Source organism: Macrobrachium rosenbergii, chromosome 24, assembly GCF_040412425.1.
Source record: "Macrobrachium rosenbergii isolate ZJJX-2024 chromosome 24, ASM4041242v1, whole genome shotgun sequence".
NCBI classification, from domain to species: Eukaryota; Metazoa; Arthropoda; class Malacostraca; order Decapoda; family Palaemonidae; genus Macrobrachium; species Macrobrachium rosenbergii.
In genome coordinates this window covers 5,140,613-5,163,112 of record NC_089764.1, presented here as the reverse complement: position 1 = coordinate 5,163,112, position 22,500 = coordinate 5,140,613, and positions in this window count along the sequence as shown.

Sequence of the window (22,500 nt, the reverse complement as noted above, 5' to 3'; positions counted from 1 at the left end):
TTATTATTATTATTATTATTATTATTATTATTATTATTATTATTATTATTATACCTTTTGATAATAATGTTATTGTTATAGCGGTCATTATCTTTCTCTGAATGTATAACGAGACTGAAGCGCAAGACTTCACTGATGTTCTATTTTATGAAAGCTGAAGAATAGGTGGGAGTCAGCTTTGTATTACAAATCTACTGCAGTATAGTTAAGACCCGTCTTGGAAAGCAATTGCTGAAGCAGGTCTGTCATTATCATCACCTACACAGTAGCTGACACTTAAGCCAAGCGGTATTAGTTGCTGCAGCATATAATCACGTTTTAATTCATGGATTTTAGTTTTGTGTTTAGAGAAGGTTCGTTTATAGCTGTTTTATATTCTCAAAGATTTTTTTTTTTTCTATAACCGAATCTCATTTCATGAATTATTATCCCGTTGGAACTTTGGGTTTCGATGTGAAATAATTAGATAAAAGCTGAAACCTTTCAAAAATGAGGAGATATGTGACATGATCAACATATCAAAAATCCCATGGCCCCCCCACGCTTGCGTTAGCCTCCATATTGGAAAATGGCCGCCAAATTGGAATTCGCTTAAAATTAAAATATCTCGTAAAATAATGATTTTATAAAAAAACATCACTGAGTAAAAGCTGTTCAGAACCTATATTTTAATAGGAATGAGTAGTTTATTTTACAAAAGTAAGGCTTTTTATATGAAATAAGAATAACAATAGTGAAGCTAATCCTATAATTTTATTTTTAAAAACAATTTCCACAGAACTGGTGGTCTGTATGATCAAATGGTTAAAACAAAATAATATAGAAAAATAATTTTTTTAAATATATATACAAATTTGTAAATATCTAGAAAAATAAAGTAGTTATCACTGTAAATAAACAGAAAATAAATATCGGAATCGGCCAGACGAACAAACTGTAACTTTTGTTTTTCTAACTAAAAGATAGCCTTACTTTGATAGCGTTCCACTCAATTACTGAATAGTAATGTCTTTTTATACATTGTTGCATTATGTTTACAAATGAGCTCGGAAATTACAGTTTGAGAAACTGATGCAATTCTTTTTTCTATAATCACATAGAAAGCATGTGAAAGTATGAGGTTTTTATATTAATGAACTATATCACACAAATCTCTTGTGTACAATTATGTAGTAAATATTCTGTTATTCCAACATCTAAATCTTAAACTAAAAGGATAGAAAAAACATTTCAATTGATATAACAAAGAAATGTACAAAATGAAGCGCACATGCACGTGAAGGAAGACAGTATGTTTGTTCTAAACACATAGGCAATAAACACGCCATGGAGGTACTAATGAGAGCAATTAAAATTAAATTAATTCAAATTCTGAATCGTATGTAAATACTGAGCATACACGCATGCTTCATAATAAATGTTATAATCATCTCACTATCCAATTCATCTTCTTCAAATAGTTATGACTGCATAGTGACTGGATAGTGAGATGACATAACATTTATTTTGAAGCATGCGTGTATGCTCAGTATTTACATATGATTAAAAATTTGAATTGATTCAATTTTAATTACTCTCATCAGTACCTTCATGGCATGTTTATTGCTTATGTATTTGGAACAAATATTCTGTTTTCCTTCACTTGTATGTGCGTTTCATTTCATATATTTCTTTGTTATACCATTTGAAATATTTTTTCTATCCTTTTAGTTTAAGATTTAGATGTTGGAATAACAGAATATTTACTACATAATCGTACACAAAATATTTGTGTGATATAGTTCATTAATATGAGAATCTCATACTTTCGCATGCATCCTATGTGGTTATAGAAAAAAAATTGCATCAGTTTCTCTCACTGTAATTTCCAAGCTCATTAGTAAACATAATGCAACAATGTATAAAACGACATTACTGTTCAATAACTGAGTGGAACGCTAGCAAAATAAGGCTATTTTTTAGTTAGAAAAACAAAAGTTACTGTTTGACTTTTTTGTCTGGCCAATTCCCGTATTGATTTTCTGTTTATTTACAGTGATAACTACTTTATTTTTCTAGACATGTGGAAACTTGTATATATGCTTGAAAAGAAGATGATTTTTTTCTATAACTTTTGTTTTGAACCATTTGATTATACAGATGGAAATTATTTTTGAAAATAAAATTATAGGATTAGTTTCACTATTTTTATTCTTATTTCATATAATACGCATTACTTTTGTAAAACAAACTACTCATTCCTATTAAAAGATGGGTTCTGAACAACTTTTACTCACTGATGTTTTTACATAAAACCATTATTTTACGAGATATTTCAAAGTTAACCGAATTCCAATTTGGCGGCCATTTTCCAGTATGGCGGCTAACGCAAGCGTGGGGTACCATGGGACTTTTGATATGTTGATCATGTCACACATCTCCACGTTTGCGCAAGGTTTCAGCTTTTATTCAATTATTGCAATAAAACAATGTATTTTTGCCTAACGCTCCTGGGCTAGATGTAAACTCTCTTATATAGAGAGCCATGCCTAAGGTGCATTACAAATGATCACTTTTCTGATATTTTTTGTTAAAACATTTTTTTTTCAGCGAATGCCACAGTGCTAAATTTCCTAATTAAACGAATATTAATAAATGTAGTCTGTTGTCTAATACCAGACAGTGTTCAAAGATTAGTCATTAGTGTTTAATGTTTTAGGATTTGGTTTGAAATATGAAATAATAATTATTTACTAAAACATATGAAAATTATCTAAGGTTCATCATCAATATAAGAAATAAATAATACACAAACGCCCAACCGTGAAATTTCAACTGGAAGAAGTAAATTGAAATGGCCATGAAACTGCACCTCAATAACTGCATCAGTTGTTATACCTTATATTCAAGGTCTTGCCTTAATGTATGTCTAAGAAGTCAACAACGTATGAAATCATCTCAGCCTTAGCCCTCCAAGAAAAAAAAAAAAATCTTGTCACCCAACTCAAAATGTATAAAAGGAAACAAAGCATCTCGTCAAAAATTTTTTTTTTTTTTTTTTTCATTGTGCAAAGACAATCAGAAATTCCTTCATCTATATAAAATTAAGAGAATTTGCCAGCGGAGGTTTACGGCATCACTTGTAAAAGTTGAAAATGGTCTGCGTCAGGAGAACAGGTCATTCCTTATCAGAGAGTTTACTGAAACTCAAAGAAATAGGCCTCAGAATAATAGCTGGTGCACTGCTTTTATCAACAAGGATATGTTGGACGATTAGTTCCTCGCTGGAAGTGTCGGTAGAGTTTTCGGCTAGCACTCATTAGGCCCGAGTTCGAGTCTCCGGCCGTCTAATGAAGAATTAGAGGAATTTATTTCGGGTGATAGAAATTCATTCCTCGCTATAATGTGGTTCGGATTCCACAATAAGCTGTAGGTCCCGTTGCTAGGTAACCAACTGGTTCTTAGCCACGTAAAATAAGTCTAATCCTTCGTGCCAGCCCTAGGAGAGCTGTTAATCAGCTCAGTGGTCTGGTAAAACTAAGGTATACTTAACTTAACTTGGACTCATAGAGTGTCAATCAGTGGAGTGGCGATCTCCCTGCTGAGCGTGTGACCTCGGGCGGCCATACTGAAAGGTCTCGGTGCAGCTCATAACACTATACTTTATTATTATTATTATTATTATTATTTTATTATTATTATTATTATTATTATTATTATTATTATTATTATTATTATTACTTGACCCAATTTCACAGAGAAAAATTTCCTTATAAAAACACATTGGCCTAAGCACTCTAACAGTCAAGGGTTAAGCAACTGCTCTTGGATCTCAGCAGTGTTTAGCATAAACGGTTCCTGTAAATTACAGGATTTTCTTTGCATACAGTCACTAACACTAAGTAAACAGTAATGTACAATCACTTAACACTAACATTCAAAATACACTTACACTCACTAAACACTCACACTTACTATACACTCGCATGCACTAAACACATACAATTACTATACACTCACACTCACTAAGCACTCACACTTACTATACACTTACACTCAATATCACTAAACACACAATGAATACTAAACACTCACTAGGCACTCACTAAACACTAAGCGGTCACTAAATACTCATAAAGCACTAAACACTAACTAAATATTCACTAAGCACTTACAATACACTAAACATTCCCTAAGTACTCACTATACACTAAACACTCAGTAAACATTCACTAAGCACTCGCTATACACTTAAACACTCACTAAACCCTAACCACTCATTAATCACTAAATACTCACTTCGCCCTGAATGCTCATTAAATCTCTAAACACTCATTAAACACTAAACAGTCAATGAACATTCACTAATCACTCATTAAATGCTCACTAAACACTCCCACAATAAATATTCACTAAACACTAATTTTCACAAGACATTCACTAAACACCCACTAAACATTCACTGAATACTTACTAAACATTCACTAAACACACTCACATACACAAAATATTTACTAAATCCTAAACACTAACTAAACATTCACTGAATACTTACACACTAAACATACACTAAACAACAGCTTTCACTAAACATTCACTAAACACTAAGCACTCACTAAACACACACTAAACATTCCCTAGACCCTGAACTCTCACTAAATTTTCACTGAATACTTACACACTAAACATTCACTAACCACTAACATGCACTAAACCTTCACTAAACCCTCAACACTCACTAAACACCTACACACTAAAACTCACAAAACATTCACTAAACCCTGAACATTCATTAAACATTCACTGAATACTTACACACAAAACATTCACTGAATACTTACACACTAAATATTCACTGAATACTTACACACTAAACATTGACTAATCGCTAACATTCACCAAACATTCACTAAGCCCTAAGTACTCAATAAACACACTTAGCATTCACTAAACCCTAAACACTCACTAAATATTCCCTGAATGAAGATAAAAAGGCCCATAAAACACTATTTGAACCTTGCAACCATATATTTCGAGCCCCTGTTCACTGGTAAAATATGGACAGATGAAATGTTACAAGGGGGTATATACAAAGAATAAATGTAGGTGTGGCATTAAGTCTCCGATGGTATGCAGTTGACCATTTCCCAAGAAGGAGGGAAAATAAACAGTTCCCTAGTGGTTTTTGTCCTCATTAACTCCCGTTTGGCAACACGTCTGGTGGTCGTGTTTCCTGGAACACCTTTTCAGAAGAGGTATGAGGATTAACCTGTCGATGTCGTCCGATTTCCAATGTCCTCCTGACAAGTTCATATTGTTGGTGTGACTGATGATAGCAGATTCCAGCATCTTTCTTTTGTACAGACAGCTACTTTTGAAAACCAGCTCAGCCCCACTTCAATTCATGGAGTGGCCTGTAGATCTGATATGTAGGAAAATCCCCAAGCTCTGCAAAGCATACTGTACTGACCTTTTGTGCCTTATTAACCTTTGCGAGAGGGATCTTGTAAACTCAGGCTTCTTCCCCTTTTTTATTTAAGTATACGTTAATGAGCGAGCTCCCAATGGATTTGGGGTAATGGAAAATAAAAGGATTGTTAGACCTTAGTTGTTCAGTGGCTTTTTGAATGTTTTCGTCGTATGGAAGCTTTATTTTGTTGTTGAAATCTATTTGTCTGTTGTGAGTGGGACCTCTGTAGTATATTTTATTCGCTTTGTTAATAGCCCTCTCAGCAATGTGTGATAGATAGAGCAGTTGAGTTAGGTGTTGGTGGATTGTGTTGAATTCTTTATCTAGGTACCCATTTGAACATATTCTAAGGCCCCTGAGGAATAAGTTGCATCCTACCATGACCTTTACACTCATCGTGGTAGCTTAAGAAATGAATGTAGGAAACAGCTAAATTGGGTTGACTATATACTATGAAAGCATATCTGTTCTGTTCTCTTATGATCAGTACATCGAGGAACGGAAATTTTCCGTCTTTTTCCTGTTCTGTTTTGAATTTTATGGTCGGAACTAGTGAATTTAGTCTATTAAAAAATTCACTAGAGTCTCCCCAGCTATTGTCCCAGAAAGTAAAAATATCATGTACGTATCTAAGCCAGATCATATTGCGGGGTTTGATAGACGACAAAATTTCTGTTTCGAAATATTCCATGTACAAGTTTGATAGAAGGGGTGATAGGGGACTGCCCATGCTACAGCCAAATTTTTGCTTGTAAAAATTACCACTGAAAGAAAACAAGTTGTTAGTTACACAGAGGTTGATCAGTTTTAGAGCTTTATTTATGCCAAGAGGAATATGGTTGTAACTTCCTCTTTAAAAAATGACTCGACATCTAGGCTAAGCAATTTGATGTTATTTGAGGGGATGTTTAAGCTATTAATTTTAAAAAAAAAAATTTGGCTGTAGCATGGGCAGTCCCCCTATCACCCCTCCATGCAAACTTGTACATGGGATATTTTGAAACAGAAATTTTGTCATATGTCAAACCCCGTAATATGATCTGGCTTAGATATGTAGATGATATTTTTACTTTCTGGGACAATAGCTGGGGAGCCTTTAATGAATTTTTTAATAGGCTACATTCGCTAGTTCCGACCACAAAATTCAAAACAGAACCTTACGAAGAGATTCACGGCAGCCATTAAAAGATATTCTTTCTTTTAATTCATATTTTATCAAGTCCAGAGTCGGAATGTCCTGTCTTTCATAAAAGGGCAGAACTGCCCTGCTAATGACGCATATGTCAAAATCATCCAAAGCAGTGACGGTTGCAGGTCGAGATTTTTTCGGTGCCGAAAATACAGGCTGTTCATGCTCAGAGTCTGCTCATCATTCTTCATTTAATTTGCTGCAGATTCTTTTAACTGTACTCTCGCTGAAACCTGTCGCAGCAGCTGTCCGAGCGAGAGCATTTTTATAGGATAACATAGGCCCTCCATTCGCCTTTTCATCTTGAAAATACCTATTTACTTTGTATACGATTGCCTTTTCTCGGCTGTGAAGTTGATGTCTATCCATGTCTGTGAGATGACCAGGAATGACTTCTTATGAGTCAGTGTCAAAGTCACTCTACCCTTCAGTCAGGCCAAAATGTTGTTGCCATATCCTATTCAAGCAATATTTAGTCATTGTTTCCATTCTATTATTTGGTCAGAGAGTAGAGAGAGAGAGAGAGAGAGAGAGAGAGAGAGAGAGAGAGAGAGAGAGGCAGACAGACAGACAGACAGACAGACAGACAGAGACAGAGACAGAGATCTGTCTGTATACAAATGTTTATTTCCTCTTGCCAAACTTACTGTTATGGTTTATTTCATATTTCCTTGCTTACCAGTTTATTCTTTACCTACGATATTAAGAAATCAAGATATTTGTAGAAAGGAGAAATGCCTGCAGACATAATATACCGTGATGACCATGACCACAGAAAGTGCTCCTTAGCGAGAATCTAAGTTGCTTATCCGTGGATTTAAAAGCACGTGGATCTATGTGTGAGGTACTGGCAACACCACCGAAATGAGATGCCATATTGATAGAAAATCTGATTCTGTTTCTTGTTATTACGTAAAAACCCATTATCAATCGTGAACCTATGTAATAGACGTGGAATTCTGCGTAACGAAAAAATTTTTATTTGATATCTGTAATGGGAGAAATGGTTTTATCTCTCTGTTGTTGTTATACATTTGGCAGATATACCATACCTGGGAAGACCCAAACAACCGCACCGGAGAGGCCTTATCATTTTAGTAAGAGTAGAGGCTGGTGAAGCGGGCCTGGAGAAGGCCCAAGATCTTCAAGTATGAGGCCCAAAAATTCCTTTCTAGCCATCTCTCTTTTCAGCCCTGAAAGGGAGGGTCCGACCCAGAGGCTGCTTTCAGAGGAAGGCAGGTTCCTCCTAGGCCTGTTTCGGGCCTTAAAACCCAAGAACTCTCAGGATGAGGTTCAGAAGCCCTGAATGACCTCACCAGGTCTTGAAGGCAGCCTTGAAGGGAAGGGTTTATATTCCACACCAGAGGCTTTTTCCTTGACAAGTTTGAGGAATGCAAAGTTCATGTCAGGTTGGTGACAGAAGCAAGGTTTAATTCAGAGGGCCGACAAGAACTTTCAAGGATTAGGCCCAAAATGACAATTATTATTATTACTATTATCATAATGAGATAGAACTGAGTTTCAGTAGGAGAAGAATTGATGAATATAATAAATGTCTATACATTTAATGGCTTTGCAGAGTTTTCTCTTTGTATTTTCTTCTGACGCATTTATCATATATTTATTAAGGTAAAATAAAAGATATTCTTTTCTATTAGTTTTTTTTTTTTTTTTGCTCCAAAGTTACAAATTTTAATGAAATAAAACACAAGGAAAAATAAGATACAGTTTTTAGACCAATGTATTTATTTTTAATACAGGTGGGTTACAGTTACAGGTGGATCAGTGGGATAAATTTTGACCAGTTTTCATTGATTCTGTTGTCATGTTCCGTGTTGAGGTCTTCTGGGCCCATTCAGAAAAGGGCTGTTTTTTAGAGAACAGGTGTGGTAGGGACTTTGTGGGCAACACCCATCCTCCAGCAGATCCTTTCACAATGATTACAAGTTGTCGCTGAAAGCAAAGACAACAGGAAATTCTACATTGAACACCACTGGAGAAAGGCAGTGTACTCTCAACAAGGGAACAATCGTTCCGTAGACAAAACAAGCATTAAGCCTACAATACTTATACTGAACGAGTTTTTGTTACATTGCATCAATCACTGGAGTGACGATCTCCCTGGGACCAAGTTGTTTGATTTTTAGGCCATATTGAAAGGTTTTTATTCCCGGGCACGGGGCCCACCTCATATTTTATTACTATTATTGTTTTTATCAGTTTTACCGGATTATTATTATTCAAATTATTAGCATTATTATTATTATTATTAATTATTCCATCCATTATTATTATTATTATTATTATTATTATTATTATTACAAAATCCACATTTATGTAAAAGTACTGTATTTACAAATATAAAATGAATTCCAGGAGCTTTAAGCCTGCTCAGCTCTTCTTCAGCTAGAAATCATTTCTAGCTGAAGAAGGAGCTGAGCAGGCTCTTGAAAGCTCCTGAATTCATTTTATTATTTGTAAATACAGTATTTTACTATAAATGTGATTTTGTATTTTATAAACATATTCACTGGGATTGGGATTATTATTATTAAAAATTATTATTATTATTATTATTATTATTATTATTATTATTATTATATTATTTATTATAGAGAAAAATTGCCTTACAAAAACAGGTTGGCCTCAGCACTCCAATCATTATGGTCAAGACCTAACCATCTGCTCTTGGATCTAAGCAGTGTTTAGAATAGATGGTTCCTGTAAATTACAGGACTTTCTTTGCATACAGTCACTAAACACTAACTAAACAGTAATGTATAATCACTAAACACTAATATTCACAATACACTTACACTCACTAAACACTCACACATACTGTACACTCACACTTAATATTCACTCACACTCACTAAACACTCACACTTACATACACTTACAGTCATAACACTAAACACTTGCTGAATACTCAACACTCACTAGGTGCTCACTATACACTAAAAGGTTACTAAACACTCATAAAATACTAAACACTCACTAAATACTCATGTACCCCAAAAACTAAGTAAACGTTCGCTAAACGCTCACTTAATCCTAAACAGCCATTAATCACAAAACATTCATTAAGCATTCACTAAGCACTCACTATACAATAAACATTCACTAAGTACTCACTATACACTAAACACTCACTAAACATTCACTAAGCACTCACTATACACTAAACACTCACTAAACCCAAAAACTCATTAAAGACTAAAAACTCACTAAGCCCTAAATGCACATTAAATCCCTAAACACTCATAAAACACTAAACAGTCAATTAACATTCACTAATTTCTCATCAGACACTCACTACACTTACAGTCTAAGACATTCACTAAACACTCACTAAACATTCACTGAATACTTACTAAACATTCTCTAAGCACTAACATTCACAAAACTTCACTAATCCCTAAACACTTACTAAACATTCATTGAATACTTACTCACTAAACATTCATGAATACTTACACACTAAACATTCACCAAACACTAACATTCACTAAGCATTCATAAACCCTAAGCACTCACTAAACCCACATTAAACATTCACTAAATCCTAAACACTAAACATCCACTGAATGCTTACACATTAAACATTCACTAAATATAAACATTAACAATTAATTCACTAAGACCTAAACACTCACTATACATTCATTGAATACTTACATAGTAAACATTCACTGAATACTTGCACACTAAACACCAACATGCACCGAACCTTCACTAAACCCAAACACTCACTAAACACTTTCACACTAAACATTCACTAAACCCTGGTTGCAGATTGTCCAATCCAGAATTTTCTAATATATTAGAAATCATTCAAATATATGCAATACCAGTATTAACTATTCTGACTTCTCTGTTTTGGGCTAAACAAGTCATCCACACAACGTGCGTATTTTGGAATCATTATTTATTAAGCAGTTAGTGCCCAAGTTAAGCTCACACACCACCTCTGTACAGTTGCATCTGGGTTGAGCTGGGTTTCTTTGCCACTTTCCTTTTCCATTTTAGTCATTCAGTCTTCAACGTTTAGCCTAGCAGGTGCTTTTCCTGAATTGTCTTGTTTTAATGTATATTTATATAGCATGTTAAGACTCTTGAAGTCATTAGTTTTATCCCATGTATTTTAATTTGTGTATTTTCTCTTTTAGCCTGGATGATGTAACTATGTGTTACGAAACGCGTCGGCAAATAAATCACCTATAGATGACCGACAGTCTCCTTGTCACCCTGTCCTGATATATACTGTAGCCTGCTTGTGCCAATTTTCCTGTCCTATATATACAGTATATATATATATATATATATATATATATATATATATATATCCGATATATATATATATATATAGATATACAAATAATCTCATATTGAAGAATCAGGGCATTCTTTAGGGCTTGGACATGGAACAAGTTTCTTTCAAGGGCCAGGACTCTTTTCATCACATGATGCATCCTCATGATTAGAAATTACAGACAATAAATGCTTAAAATGTCACTCTTCCACAATGGGAAAAGCTTCTTTAAAATTTTAAAATTTACAACTATGGAGGTTAAAACAAGAACTTGAAAGGAACACTTACCAAGTCAGTTCTAAAAGTGACTAGAAGTGGAGAAATAAAACTCCAAAGAAAGGCTGGTGATATCTCTGGAGGGTAAACAAACAGTTTAGTTATGCTCTCCCTCCAGTTGTCTGGACGACGATTCAGTTTAGTGTTGGTACCATTGGTTTTTATGGTAGCGACTGGCACAACACCATCAACTCATCGACAATCCTCTGTGAAGAAGTCAAAATTTTAAAATCATTAATATCCAATGGGTACCATAAATCTTGAATGATTCCAAACATTGTAAATGCTGGATTGGACAATGTGCAACCCGTCCTGAACTGACACCTTGGTGGTTGGTCAAGGTTTGGACCTTTTGAGAAGCCTCCTAGTACATCAACGTAGGTTCCCAGACTACATCTGGGATAATTAAATTATAGATAATGTTGATGTCAGGAAGGACTCAGTCTGTCCTTCACTCTGAAAAAGAACGGATATTGATAGGGTTTCGTGGAATCCTTCAGATTTACAGCTGGCAAAAAAAAAAATTAAATTCATACATTTCTTTTTTAAAACTTTTGTCAATAAAAAGGAATAGCATAAAATGCATAATTTGGGAATGATACTATGTGGGAATAGGTTATTCCATTTTTTACATTTAGTTGCTTCGATGGAAATAGTGGGATGGAAAACAATTGTTAAAAAAATTAGCCAGTAGAACTCTACTTTTACAAAGATATATGGACAGGATTACGAACTATTGATCTGTTTAAACAGATGATTTTAAACAACTCTTTTTAAAATTGATGGTCAAGACCTAACATCCCAATATTAGGGTTTACAGTTGAGAAAGTAAAATCATGTAAGGCGCTACATTGTCAACTTGCATCAATAGGGAAAATAATGGGTTTCAAACCACCATTCACAGAAAAAATATCTTAAGAACATGGCCACACAATTTTTATAGTTCATGTAATTTCATAAACTTGAATTCTCTATCATACAAGATCCAAGGGCGTATTCTCTTACTACCAGCTGAAAATATTTCATAAAGAGTGAAGTGGAATAATTTTTCGCAGCAATTGTTTTCCATCCCACTATTTCCATCGAGTACTTAATAAGCTCTTAACTGCAAAAATGAACAATATTCCCATATACCGTTCCCAAATTAGTAAATTCATGACAAAAGTTTTAAAAGAAATGTAAATTTAATTCATCAGAATTGCCAGCTGTAAATCTGAGATTGATTAGAAAACCCTCTAAATATCCAATTCTTTTTCAGTGAAGGACAGACTGAGGATCCTTTTGACACCCAACAATAAATGGACCTGTCCCAGATGTAGTCTGGAAATTACGTTGATAAAAGGGGGCTTCTCAAAGTCCGTTTCTGCACCCAAAACCAAGTGTCAGCTTCAGGACGGGTTGCACATTGTCCAATCCCAATTATCCAATGTTCGGAATCATTCCACATTTGTTGGTACCCGCTTAACTCCTAAAATTATTGATCTAAAACCAACGACGAGTTGATGGTGATAAGCCATAAAACTGAATGTACCAACACTAAACATGACAATCGGGACAACGAATATTTTAAAGCATAAGTTTGTTTCCATCTGTTCGTTATAGGTTTCTTTCGTTTGTTTACGAAAAGAAGTCACTTTTTAGCTCTTGCCAAAGGTGTTCCTTTGTTCTTGTTTTAATTTTTTGCAGTTACAATAACAAAAAATTTTTAAAAAGATGGTTCCATTGTGGAAGTGACATTTTAAGTAACTTTGTCTGAAATTTTGTCAGGATGCATCATGTGACCCATAAACTTGTTGCATGTACACTTAGTATATTATAAAAGATAAACTTGTTCTTGTCGTGATACATGTAATTTTGTTTTGCCTGTCCTATATTCAACAGTAATATATATATAATATATATATATTCCAGTATATATATATATATATATATATATATATAAATATCTAGTATTATATATATATATATATATATATATATATATATATATATTATATTATATTATAATTACATGCAAAGAATTCTAGTTATATTAAATTGCTCATGCTACTGTTTGTACGTTTCCTGTCTCCGATCTAGTGATAGACATATCTGTCTACCGACATGCGTGCCTACCTATCTATCAGCCTGAGCTGGACAATGGGTTAGCACGGTCAGAATACAAGGGATTAAAACCGATTGTGGGCCACTTCCTTTAAGTAGATAATTCCTTATTCGAGGCAAAAGCGAATCTGTCTCGCCGATTCTTTCCAGGCAACCCCACCCCAGCAGCGGACAACAGCTGAAAATGACTCAACTCCCTATTGGAGAACGTGCCCCCTGCCCATAGGAGAGGGCATAAAAGGGACAAACAGACAAGGGCTTGCTCTCAGACTCTCGCTGTATGACATGGCGTAAAGACGACGAACACACTCACCACCACACCCACGGCTGGACGACGCCCTTAGCGATCCCTTCTCCATCTAACCACGTGGCCCCCTCAGAGTATACTTTTACCTTCATGCACTTCAATCGCCAACCACGTGTTCCCTTCACCGCTGGCCTGATCCATAATCCACTCCACTACCTGGTGCTTCATGAAGTCACCCACCTGTTGCCCACGCCGTCAGCGCCCCCACATCCTACCACGTGGAAGATCTACGCCTTCGCCCTTGTGAATCGGGAGTCATCCACCCGCCTTCTTCACTGGAACCATTTCTCCCTTACGGTAAAGTGCTCTGGAAAGACATCCATTTAGTCACGCTTTTTCCTCGTAGAATTTACTTAATTTGAGTGCCAGTAATCACAGAATCTTTTGTTCAATTCCACTTATGCTATCCGGTATGCGGCTCTCAGTGCTAAGCCATTATTAATTCATCGAAGCACATTGGCACCTTCTGTGCAGCTTCGAATTCATTATCCTTTGTCTATTTCATTACTGGCGTATAATTTGTATCTTTCATTTGGACCCTTATCGTCGAATCTTCTCGGACTGTGTCTGAAGCGCCTCTTTTTCATTCATCCCGTAGGAATCCCCTTCAGGATCAATAATTTAATGGCATTTCTCTTTCCCGTACTAATGTTGTTTATGTAAATATACTCCTGTAAGTTTACCCACTGTGTTTACGTAATATTTCCTTTCAGAAATAAGAGCCTTACGCTCATATGGAGTTCCCCCTTTTCTCTTGTTTTATGTTTCACTGGACCCACAAAGCCAGAATCACAAGGCTAAAGTATCTGTAGCTGTTGCTACCTGTCTCATAGAAACTATCTCAAAACCAGATTGATAAAAATATATAAATATATATATATATATATATATATATATATATATATATATATATATATATATATATATATATATATATATATATATATATATATATATATATATATATATATATATATATATATATGTATATATGTGTGTGTGTGTGTGTGTGTGTGTGTGTGTGTGTGTGTGTGTATATACATATATCTTCTTCTTTATCTTCAGCTTTTCCCATCTTTATATGGGGTCGCTGTTTGTTATTAGTCTTCATCTTCTGCGATCATGCACCATTACCTCACTCACGTTCTTCTCCTGCATGTCCCTGTTAACTGTGTCTCTCCGTCTCATTCTTGGTCTACATACAGAATCCTCCTCTCTTCTCATAACATGTCCAAACCATTGTAATCGTCTCTGTTGCAGCTTCTTTGATATTTCTGTAACTTTCACCGTCCGTCTTATGAAGTCATTCCTTATCCTGTCTTCTTGTCACTCGGCACATCCTACGCAGCATTCTCATTTCTGCCACTTCCATCTTTCTCTCTTGTGCTTTCTTCATAGGCCATGTTTCACAACTATACATCAACGCAGGTCTGACAATGCTCTTGTACATTTTTCCCTTCATCTTTACATTAAATCTTCTGTCACATAACACACCTGCTATTTTCCTCCAATTGCACCAAGCTGATTGTATTCTGTGATTCACTTCCTCCTCCATCCCTCCACAATCAGTGACATACTACCCAAGGTACTTAAAGGATGTAGATATATATATATATATATATATATATATATATATATATATATATATATATATATATATATATATATATATATATATATATATATATTTATATGAATAAATTTTATCACATCACCATGATTCATATACAAGCATTAAGCTACAAACGTCTTTTAATATCCAGTTCTCTCTAACTCAGAAAAGATATTTTCATATGTTACCTGAAGGGTAGACCGAATTGGATATTAAAGGAAGTTTGTAGCTTAATACTTGTATATGAATCACGGTGATGTGATAAAATTCGTTCATAATATGGCTGCTTGCGACAAACGTATTACTTGGGTAACATGGCAGAGGCGGGTTGATATCGATTCTAATTACAAATACCTGAGTTCAACAATGATTTGTAGGTGGGAGTGGGTATTAACTTATACCTCACTTGTTGGCCGTATGGTTAAATGCGCGTCACTGTAGTCCTGAGTTCTCGTCTTCCGTAGTTCGAGCCCACGAGACGTCGAGCTTATTATCAAATAAAAAATTCCAGTTCAGGTAACATATATGAAAATATATTATTTTCGAGGTAGAGCGAATTAGATAATAAAGGATGTTTGTAGTTTAATGCTAATTTATAGATATATATATATATATATATATATATATATATATATATATATATATATATATATATATATATATATATATATGTATATATAAAGAATTGCTGGCAGTTGACTCGTTATAAGATATATTAAACTTAAAATATTTGTTTATATTCCATGAAGAAACCTAACCGAAGTTTTGCCTGTGCTAAATGTATTCAATTACATTTTGTGCTTAATCGTATATACACGTAAGACATTAAGTATATTAACTGTGCTTATACTTGCAGTTATATCTTAAATGTTATTTGATTCTTAAGTTTAAGGAGCTGCATTTCAGTGGCAAAGGTTTCACTACTTATTAATATTTTGAAGCATCAATCTCTTTTTTCTCTTTTCTAGATCCTTGTCATCACTTGGCTCCATGTGAAGATGAATGGCTCTCGTCATACTCTTTATTGCTTTTCAATTTCTATTCCCTTTTCTAAGGGTTTCCCCGATATGTTCTGATCTAGATATCTACTGCTCGCCTGTTGCATTTGTTATGAGACACTTTTTAGTGTCAAGGGTAATATCAGTAAGCAACAACAATGCTGAGAGTTTAAAACCTCATTTAGTACTTTATGTGCTTTTAGTGTTGTATCTAAAAATATTATAATTGCCATACTTATAATCATATCGGTTAAGACTTGTATGAATTAGATTTGCGTTACAACTGACTGTGCTATGTCTCAGTCTTGAAATTCGCTTGTAAGGAAACTCCCTTTATTAGGGAGACCAGTCTATTAAAAAAATAGAAGTAATGTTAAGCATACACATTTTATCAGCTTGATTAAAAAAACATGGATGGGAATAGTAAGGCCAATATCATAAAATTTTAATGGAAAATTAATGGAAATTTCCTTCTACAGGTTTATTATAACGTCTTTCGTCTTTTCAATAATCACCGATCAAATTTTTCATAGAAATGTGTGCAGCAGAGTAACTGACCATTCTGACAGGTGATAAGAGACCAAGCCCAGTCAACTAATAATGGGACAAATTTGATAGACACTTATTTGAAAATGTTGTTGTGGGGTGCTTAACTTAAGTTTAAGGGGAGAAGGGCAATGATAGCAGAAAACATTGTAGTTAGGTCATGGTAGGATTTCAACAAGATTTTATGAATACACAATCACACACACACATTTTTTAGATCCTTGCACACACACACACACACATGTGAAGATGAGTGGCTATATATATATATATTGCTTTTATATATATATATATTTCTATAGGGTTTATATATATATATCTATTCTAGATATATATATATATATATATATATATATATATATGAGACATATTTAGTGTCATATATTATATCATATAGCAACAATAATATATAGTTTAAAACCTCATTTAGTACATTATATAAATTTTATATTTATTTATTTATTTTATTTATTTATTTATTTATTTATTTATTTATCTGTATATAGACTTGTATGTCATTAGATTTGTTTTGCAGACTTTCCTTTTAATGGTTTTTTAATTTTTTTAAATGTACCTGCCCATTCTAAAATAAATAATACAATTTCATATACTCGGCAAGACTGCAAAAAAGAGCACAAACCATTGCAGTCGTTCGAAAAGAGCTGTTTTCACTCTATCCACTTTATCCCTAAACCCCTGAGGCCTTGACAGACAAATACTGTATGACACTTTGACGAAAAAAGTAGAAGTTTTTTGAAAGAAGATTATAACATCTCATGTTTCAATAATCACCGATCAAACCAGTAAAAACCTTGGAGATTATACCTGACTGTTGTACAAAAGGAAGTAATCCGAAATAATCCCACCAGATTTGCACAAAGCCATTGAAAACATCCTGTATCAGAAATTCGACAGGGCAGCAAAACTAATGGGACAAAATATTGTTCTTCAGAAAACATTGTAGGATTTAAAATTGGATAATTTTATGAATACTTAACTTAACACAGGGAAATAAACAAGAATTAATTTTTTTAATAAAACACACATTTTTAGAACACACACACACATATATATATATATATATATATATATATATATATATATATATATATATATATATATATATATATATATATATATAATATATATATATATATATATATATATATATATATATATATATATATATATATATATATATATATATATATATATATTTATATATGTGTTTATTTATTTATTTATTTATTTATTTATTTATTTATTTATTTATCTGTATATATGTGTGTGTATGTCATGAATTTACTTTTGCAGACTTTCCTTTTAATGTTTTTAAATTTATATATATATGTAAATATATATATATATACATTCTAAAATAAATATATATATATATATATAAGATAAAAAATATACAATATTGCATATCGAAAAGAGCCATTTTCTTTGGCAACTGGTGGCTCTAAAGAGACCTTGAAAAACAAAGCACCTTTCAATGCCACTGTGACGAAAAAACTTTAAGTTTTTTGAAAGAAGCCTCAGATCATGTTTAGCTGCGTCTACCAACAGGGAGAAAAGAGAGAGAAATTATACTCTGAATCCTTTTGTCCAACAGGGTAATCGACAATACTGCCCACCAAGAACAAATAAACATTATGGGCTACTGACAGACAGGTTTCGATCATTTGGGCAGAACTTTTTCAGCTATCATTTAGTTTTTCTTATTTCGTTAAGTATCTTATGAATACTTGACTTAATACATATAAGCCAAGAATTTAACTTTTTTAATAGAAATGCTAAACATTTTAGCCTTACATTTACTATCACAGTAACACAATTTGTTATATTTTGTAAATATATTTTCAATATAGTTCATTGATGAGCAGTTTGATTGCTGTGTGTACATGGCTGAGACAGTTCTATAAACTAAAAATGCATTGCCATTGGCTACGTGCCCAAACTTTTACTTTTTACTCTCTGTGAAATAGCACTGTGGCGTTACAACAACTATGGCCATCCACGCATTTATGTGGCATGTGCACTTTCTTAACGGGGGCTGGTTACATTCACATTATATTATACATTATATATATCGTGGATTTAAACTTACTATGTTAATTAAAAGTTTCTCTAGGGTACAACAGTGGCAGGAAGAAAACTGTTACGATAAGAAATTGATGTGTAGGCCCATGCACTGCCATTGTCTCAAAATATAAGAATTTAATGTGTAGTCCTATGACCTGTTATTGCCTCAAAATATAAGAAACTGACGTGTAGGTCTATGACCTGTCATTGCCCCAAAACATAGGAAATTGATGTGTAGGCCCATGCCCTGTCGTTGTCTCAAAATATAGGAATTTAATGTGTAGTCCTATGATCTGTCATTGCCTCAATATATAAGAAACTGATGTGTAGGTCTATGACCTGTCATTGCCTCAAAACATAAGAAATTGACGTGTAGGCCTAATCTCTCGATGGTATTAACATTTGACATGGCTGCACAAGTCTATGCTTCATTTCAGTTAATGTGGTCTATGTGGGTCGCTCCTGTAGGCCAACGTCAATTAATAAAAAAAAGGAAGACGCTTGTGTATATTATGCTCTGAATGATAACAAAAAGATGCACAGACAGAATGATCCAAGGTCTTCCTAATGATATATATAACTTAATATATCTTTCATCTGAGATATCAATTGCATATTTCACAACTGCGGGAACTCAAATCTGCGGTGTCATGATTCATGCACGAAACTCAACATGACCGGAGGGAGTCAAATCCGTACTGCTAACCATTTGGACTGTTAACGAGTGTGACGTCATTCCGCATGCAAGAGCTAGCCAATCACTGGCGTGCAGTGGGCGGGGCTTAGCTGCAAAGAGCGGTGGACTCTGCTATAATAAGAAAAAGCAAAACAAAAACAAATATCAGATTGATGTACTTACAGTTATTCCTTGCAGGAAATCCTTTTATGAAAGGTGACATCGAACTTCCTTCTCTGAGAAATATCCGTAAGAGAATCCTTCAGAAACTCTTGGCCCAAAGTTAGCCCTAAAAGGAAAGTCTGATTCCACCGTTCATGAGCGACCGAGAGAGGATCCCCAAATGACTTCGACAGTGTCATGAAATATACACTCCAAAACTCCGTAAACAGGGGAACAGTGGAAACTCATCACACCAGGAAGAGGGGGAGATTTCAAGTGAGTATGTATACATACACACACTGAATAATTTCTAGTTTTAATAATGATAATGATACTGAGCATCACGACATGGACAACAAGTCTAAACAGTAAAGTTGATCATACACATTTAACTCTATTCACTTTTCACAACACAGATTTATCCCTGTGGCATTACCTTACTAATTAATGTCACTACTAATGTTTCCTTACTCAGCTTTATGTCTCTGATCAGCCACAATAACTACTACAATAAGGGCATTTTTCTCTTTCTTTTTCATACATGGAAAATCGAAGAGCAATAGTTCCCACATCAGTGAAAAACTGATTGAACAGATATCTTTGAGAATTTTCTTTGACCATAGTATAATCTCATTAATTATTTTTCCAAGACCCACCTGGTAGAACGCTGCATATACATATCAATATGTCAATTTCTTATGTACACAAATAAAATTACCGTTATTGTTCTTCATATAGGATTCCATTCAAAACTTTTTTGTTGTTTTTTTACAACAATAACGACACATCTTACTTTAGAAAATGTACGGAAAATTTCCACAATGGAACAAGATTATTATTCAATAACCGACAAATTATTTTAAATATGGGGTTCCAATAAATGACATATTCTTACTTCATCACAGTGTAGAGTTCATCTTATTTTCTCACATATACATGTAATAATGGTTAAAACATAAAAGACGCCTCATTTAGTTATGTTTTCAGAGACGATGCATGGTGTGCTGATACGAGTATTTATGAACTATATTTATCAGACCAGCCCCCATTGTTCTTTCGTTTAATTGGGTAATAAACATTTCATATCTAAAGAAAAATAACGTTCTACCTCAAGACTCCTTATCCTTAGGATGAAAATATGTCAAAAGCAAATTATTGAAACTATGAGCAAATTTAATAATATGCTTACTCCCCACAAATATCAGATTGCTATTATGCAATATTCAATTATTATTGCGTATTTAATAATTTATTTTTTAATGAAGCAGCCGTTAATGAAGGCAGTGCGCACCAAGCATCTTTGTCCTGTCAACTTGCATCACAAAGAAAGACAGACTTTAACTTATAAAATAAAAAGATTAGTCATGAGGGAATTTGTTTAAAAGCATTCTATTTCAGACCTTGGCTTAAGCCTTCATAGACATACATATCAGTAAATCTGTTTTGTGGAAATACGTGAAAATCCTCGGGAATGACTTCATATGAATATTTATTGATTTATTATATAAAAGTCCATAGGATGTAACAGAGAAAGCTACAAGGAAGAGACGCAAAATAAGTAAATCAGGTCAAGGGCCATGAAGATTTCGCAGAAAAATGTGATGGCAAGAATATGATACATCATTTCAATGATGATTATCTCATGTTTTAAATAAGGAATGGCGTAAAAATTATGAAATTAGGAATGATAACATCATTCTAAGAAGTTGTGCAGGAAAATCAAAATGCTGACTCTAAACAGATTTTCCTTTTGACGCATGAATAGCCAAAAACACTTCGCTAAGTGGAAACGACTTGGTTGCTAATAAAGAGAGTCTGGTAATGATTGTTACAGTGGGAAATCTAACATCACAAAGCACTTGATTAATAACCTGTGGGTTTAAAAGATTATAAAAGTAGCGATAGGTGTGTTGCCATTAGGCTACAGCATCCAATTAAAACCTGCGGATCTCAAATCTGTTCAGAGAGTGATTTTTGATTCGCTGAAAGAACAGATCATTAAAATGCTTGTCAAGCCATATATTTGTTAAAACAGATCCCTACATCTCCTCTCTCTCTCTCTCTCTCTCTCTCTCTCTCTCTCTCTCTCTCTCTCTCTCTCTCTCTCTCACACACACATTTTTATTTGGTGTAGAAATGGAGTGTCCTCTAATTGGTCCAAATTCACCATATAAGCATGGCAAAGAATTCACCTCACTTTTCTCAGTCTCTTGATTTCGACGAAGGCATATACTATATAGAGTAAAAAGTTAAGTATACCTTAGTTTTACCAGACCACTGAGCTGATTAACAGCTCTCTCCAGAGAGGCTGGCCCGAAGGATTAGACTTATTTTACGTGGCTAAGAACCAATTGGTTACTTAGCAACGGGACCTACAGCTTATCGTGGAATCCGAACCACATTATAGCGAGAAATTAATTTCTATCACCAGAAATAAATTCCTCTAACTATATACAGTAGGTTAAAGACTCGGAGTCATTGACAAAGATGACCTAACATTAACAGTGACAAAATCATAGTAAGTTAATATTCGGTAGGAATAATGTAAACATTTTCAAAAGCTTATCACAATATGCACACAATATTGGAGATTTTGATTCGACCAACCAGACCGCTTATATCGATATGGCCTTCCATTCTACGTACTACAGTAAAACAGAAAGACCTAGAGAAATGCTGGCGTAATTTTACGCCTGTAAGTAAACTCACGTAAGACTTATATCGAGCTAAACATAATGCAACAAAGTTATGAATTATGGACGAAACAAAATATTGTACATTAGCA